Raw genomic sequence first — 5,953 nt, forward strand, 5'->3', positions numbered from 1 at the left:
AAAAAAAAAAAAAAAAAAAAAAAAATTATGAAACTTAACTACCTAAATCTGTGAGTCAATTGAGGTCTTTTATCTTCCCAGGACTACAATTTTAATTTATCTGCAAAAGGATCTGTTCATTTGCATGTGCTCATGTGATGATTTTGCTTTGCTTTAGAGCTGTTACTTCTCAGAAAATAAAAAGATCTCTAAAACCTCTGATAAAAAGAAAAAGGATAATCACTGAAAAATTTGTCTTAACATATATATCAACTTTATGAGACAAATTTTAAAAGAGAAAGCACCTTGGGAGGCCAGTGGTTTATACTGATAATACCTGTAATTTTATAACGTGACTTAAAAGCAATAAATCACTAAGTGGAAAAAGCATCATTTATATTTTAAATACAAATACACTCCTTAATCTTACTTCAATTGGTTAATAGGTTAGACAATTCAATTTATTGCATATATATATATATATATATGTATCATGTTATTTTACAGCTATATAGTGTATGCAATTATATATTATATATAAAACCACCTGACACTTTAAAGTACAATTTTTACTTACATGGTTGTAAGACCTAAGGGAAAGATTTCTAATTGTTTTGTATGAGGCACTAGTTTTTTCTGTAACGTTCCCATAGGATACCTATGTAAGTCTATAAATCAACTTGACTTATATTTAAAGAAAGAAAATAAATTGGGAATTCAACAATATTTATATCATTCTTAACATTTATGTCATTTTTCTATTTTTAGTATTTATGTCATTATTACTTTTACCCAGTAGTAATTGTGTTATAAACCTTGTTATAAAGCACTAACTGCTGAATTTATTAGACTGGGAGACCATCATTTAGGAATGTTTGCTTTGTAAGTCAGGAACAAATCACTCTTTTGAATGTGAAGACCAAGATAAGAATTTTAGTACCTAAGTTGTTTTATTCTGCAAAAATAGAGATGAGGTCTTCTTTCCCTAAAAACGATAGAACAATGAGTTTATTAAAGTCTTGGAGTCCTATTCAGAAAATTGACAGATTCTGTAGTAGAACTTTGTGTCTTTGAAATGTGGGAGACATTTCACCACAACTTCTCCATGTATAATTTACCTGGAATAATGTATGAGTTGTGTAATAGCCCTGCAGTGTGTTCTCATCTTCACAGAATACTGACTTCTCTAGTATTGTTATCTTCTGCTTTCCATTCCTATGCTGTGTGTTTACTATATTAAATCTTTGATGGTGAGCAGAAAAGGTGGAAGAAGAATGTTTGAGAACTGAAAATCCTTGGCATCTCAGGAAATAGTTTAATATACGAGACTTCTCATTGTAGCTTGGTTGTAAAAATGTGATTTTTTTCATAGAACTTGCCTCTAGTGTTTCTGAAACTGGGATATCTTTACAACTAGGGAAATAAGTGAGTAGCCACGGACTTCATCTAGAGCAACAACAACAAACAAAATATACAGCTATGTCATGGGACATAATTTTAAAAATTCACATGAATTTTAGTAGTAAAACACAAAGCTCTGCAGATATTTGTCCTTTTTGGCTGGCTGCTTTGGGATGTGCCACAGACCCACAGGCTGGTGTTGACTCTGACTGCTGGGAACTATGTAATAACAGCGGCCTCTGGCACCACAGTCCCACATCAGCACTGTTCTTTGGGGCCTAAACAGTCAGTGCCCAGTGGATCCTCCTAATGAGTTGTTAGCCCATTTTGCAGATGAGAAAAACTTGAGGACGGAAAGATTAAGTGACTTACTGGGGTCCCACATTTAAGGACAGAGCCACAAAAACAACCCAAGCTACCTGCAAAACACCATTTCAGGAAAACTTTGGAATGGAAATACCAGTAAAGCAACATAAAAAAAAAAAAACAAAAACAAACAAAACACCCTGAAGCCCTCTCTTTCAATTTTTATTTAAACAGTTGTAATAGAATGCATTCTTGACGATGTTGAGTAATTCATTTCTCAAAGTACTTTCAATGATACATGTATTTTTTATTTAGTATTTTAAGTGCCATCTTCATGTCTACTTAGATTCATTCTATGCTATATAAAATATGGGGAATAATAAAAACATTTAAGCACTTACTAAATATCAACAATTTTTCTAAATACTGTATGTGTATTATCTCTTTAATTACTGCAACCACTCCATGAAGCTGTTATGATTAATATCCCCATTTCAGAGGTGAGAAAATGGCAGTGGAGAGAGGCAGGGTTACTTGCTTAAAGTAACGTGTAGAAAGAGGTGGAGCAGTTTGACTCCAGAACCTCTGCTTTACCAGGATCCTAAACTGCATACAGAGAAAAGGGACTGAGGCCCCAGTCCTGTACAAAGGAGGTGCCTGTCAGTGGCCTCCAGGCCTCAAGGAAATCTGTGCCCTGGAAATTCTATCTTTTGGCATCCCAGAAATTATATGTCTCCCCGAAGACTTCAGGAACTTCATGTTTTATCCTATGTTTGAAATAGCCTAAACTCGAAATGGCCGATTCAATTTTGCTTTACAATGAGGAAGATTAGAGGATAACACACAACCTTAAAACCTAATAATTAACCTCACAATGCTGTAGGATTATAGCTACTGCTAAGCCAAAACTTTATTTTCTAGATCCTAAGTCATTCTGGGATTTATCCCTGAAAGTCTATAGGAAAAAGAAAGGAATCTCTGAGAGGAAATAGCTAATGCTGACCGGGTGCTCAAACAGGACAGGGGTTTAAGAGTAATTTCTGCTATTAAGCTCTCCTGTGACCCACAAGCAATAAATGACCGTCTTTTGAAAACGACGATGGCTTATCGAATTCTTGGACACCACACGGGAAAGAACACGATCAATTTCTCTACACTTGTAATGTCAAGAGGAGTCATACTCTAGACCTCTGTTATAAAAGAGGAATTGTTTATGGCTATTGAAAAGTCTTTGTGGAACTGTCCATCAAACTTTATGAAATATATGAATTACTTAGGTATCAGCTTTCTGGATTTAATTTTTTTCCAGAGCATTTGGAATCAAACCTTTTTGTTAGTGGCTGGTTTCATACTGATAAACATTGAGCATTTTTACTCTTTTCTTTCTTCTCCTTCCTGTTTTTATTGACTCTCTTCCCATCCTTTTTTCTTTTCTTCATCTCCTATACTGAGATGAAGAAACAGTGTTTCTCTAAATGGAGTCTATGGTCCACCTGTGTCAGAAAAGGGTGGTATGCTTACTAAAAATTTTCAACTTCAGCCCTTACCTCAACTGTACTAAACTCTGTTATTCAGATTTTTTGGGAGTGGTACCCAAGAATCTGAATTTCAATAAGCTCCCAAGGAGATTCCTATTCACACTTAAACAGAATGTCTGGTTTTCAAACTTAATTTTTGCTGTGGAGGGCTTATTAAAAACACAAATGTCTAGGCCTCACCCCAGAGTTTCTGATTCAGGAAGTCCTTGGTAGACCTGGGACTTGCATTTCTATCAGGTTCCTGGATGATGCTAAGGCAGCTGCTGGTTTGGAAACCCCACTTAAAGAACTCTGGAGCTTTGAGAAGCTCTAGTCCAATCTTTGAAGTTTTGAAAAAACTTTTAAATAAAACATACACTAAAATGTTAAATGTAAATTACTGTAGTTAAAAAGTAAAAACATTACAAAAACACCTACATTTCTGTCTGTACCTCTGTGTGTGTCATTCCTCGGTCTCAATCTCTATGTATTCAACCCTGCTCATCATTCAGAGGGTGATCTTCCTTGATATGGGTTGGCTGTGTCCCCACCTGAATCTTATCTTGAATCATAATCCCCACATGCTGAGGGAGGGAGGTGCTTGGATCATGGGGGTGGTTCCTCCGTGCTGTTCTCCAGATAGTGAGTGAGTTCTCACGAGACCTGGGGGTTTAAAAGTGTTTTGCAGTTACCCGCTTGCTTTCTTTCCTGCAGCGTTGTGAAGAAGGTGTTTGCTTCCCGTTCAACTTCCACCATGATTGTAAGCTTCCTGTGGCTTCTCCAGCTATGTGGAATTGTGAGTCACTTACAACTTTTTCCTTTATAAGTTGATCAGTCTTAGGCAGTTCTTTATAGTGGTGTGAAAGTGGACTAATAGAGTCCTCCTCCAGGAGACCATCCTTGATTCACACAAATGTATGTCATCTCCTCAGCCCCAACCCCCTACCCTGGCTTTCTACCTCTTTGTGGACACTGATTCCCTTCTATAGTGTGCCGTTATTTGTGTTTGGGAGAAGATGCTTCATCTTTCCTACCATATTGCAAGCTCCTTAAACACAAAGTTTGCTCCTTCTTAAATTCTGTTTTGCCTTGCAGCATATAAAGTAGTCCTTGGCACTTTGGTGATGCTCAACAGATGCTTGAGCAATAATAATTGAATGCTTTAGTGGGTGAATTCAATTCCTTTAAATTAGAGCTAGACTGTTAAGGTTTTATATCTTCCACCTGAAGGATCTTTCTTCACAAGCGTGATGGCCATTTTCTTTCATTTGAGAAGATAGTGAGCCTCTTGATAGAAAAACTTATTAGAATCCAAGAAACTCTCCAATAAGATGTTGAGGCCTTGTGCTGGTGTCTTAGAAAGATTTTTCTACTATCTATGTAAAGTGTGTTTCCTGCCTCACCAGAGAGCGTGTTACAGATGCAGCATCCAGGGTCCCATGCCAGACCTCCTGAATGAGAATCTGCAGGTGATGTGTGTGTGCATTCATGTTTGAGAAGCAGTACACTGAGAAGTTTCCTTCTTTGACTGAAAAGGAGTACTTAAAATAGTGGCAAGTCAGCACTTGAAGTTTTTGGTGATTATAAGTTTGTGAATTTTTTTTGTTTGTCTTACAAGATACTCTTGTGGTAACTGGGAGTTGTGCTGAGAGTTTGTAACCGTCATCAAAGGTTCTTATTAAATGGGCATCATTTTGCATTAGACATATTAAAGAAACATAATTAATCTGAGCTTTGCCACAAAACCAGACATCATTGATGTGGACAAGCATCTGTTAAGACATAATTAAACATATGAAGCATATAGATATAGCATCAATACAACGTGGGTGGATTTGTTTTCGAAATTTTTGTTATTCATCCTCTGTAACCTGTATTTCTTTGATTTTAGAGTTTTCAAGACAATGTATTTTTTAGCTATTTGTCTATAAAAATTTGGTATTAAACTAAAAAAAATTTAGAAACCTGGGCGGGTTTTATAAAGATTGACATCCTTGAGTACTTTTTGAATCTATTTCAGTTTGTAACAAAAAAGAGTAAAAATTCTGTTACATGGAAAACTAGTTATGCTACGTAGTACCCACCTTTGACTTTGATTTATAGTATAACTTATGCATAAATGGATCAGGCATCAAAGGCATAATTAACGATTTGAAGTAAATTCTCAAAAATAAGGAAAAGTGCTTATATGCTTTGTATTAAAATGTTTACTTATAATTTAGAGTTCAGAGTATGCTATTATACAAATATAAGAGCATTCATTTAAGCTTATTTGAGATTTCTGTGCTTAAAATATTGATCTCTCCTGCTTTTCAGTGCATGGATTATGCAATATTTAATGTGTGAGGCTTATGTGGGATATACACTTTCTTGGTTAATAAGATCTTTTCCTTTCATGACAGTTGTAATTCTGGTAATATGCTCATTAGAAAGGTCGGAGTGCCTGCTTTGAAAATGTGTCCAGTTTTGGGATGAGTATATTGGCAAGGCTCTTGAATGAGTTTGGGAACTTTATATGTCTTGTTCAGAACTGTGCTCTTTTTCAATTCTTGGAGAGGTTTTATGTGACATAATTTAGCCAAAGAAGAACAGTGTCATTAAAAAGCTATTTAAGATATGGTTAGTATTACTGGCTGCAAACATTCTGCTCTCATAGGCCCAAAAGCTTTAGAGTAAGTGAACATAGCAGTTAATTATAAGCATATATTTTTCCATTTTACATAATATTACAGGATTTGGATGAGTTACTT

Source organism: Cebus imitator, unplaced genomic scaffold (genome assembly GCF_001604975.1).
Source record: "Cebus imitator isolate Cc_AM_T3 unplaced genomic scaffold, Cebus_imitator-1.0 Scaffold69, whole genome shotgun sequence".
Lineage (NCBI taxonomy): Eukaryota > Metazoa > Chordata > Mammalia > Primates > Cebidae > Cebus > Cebus imitator.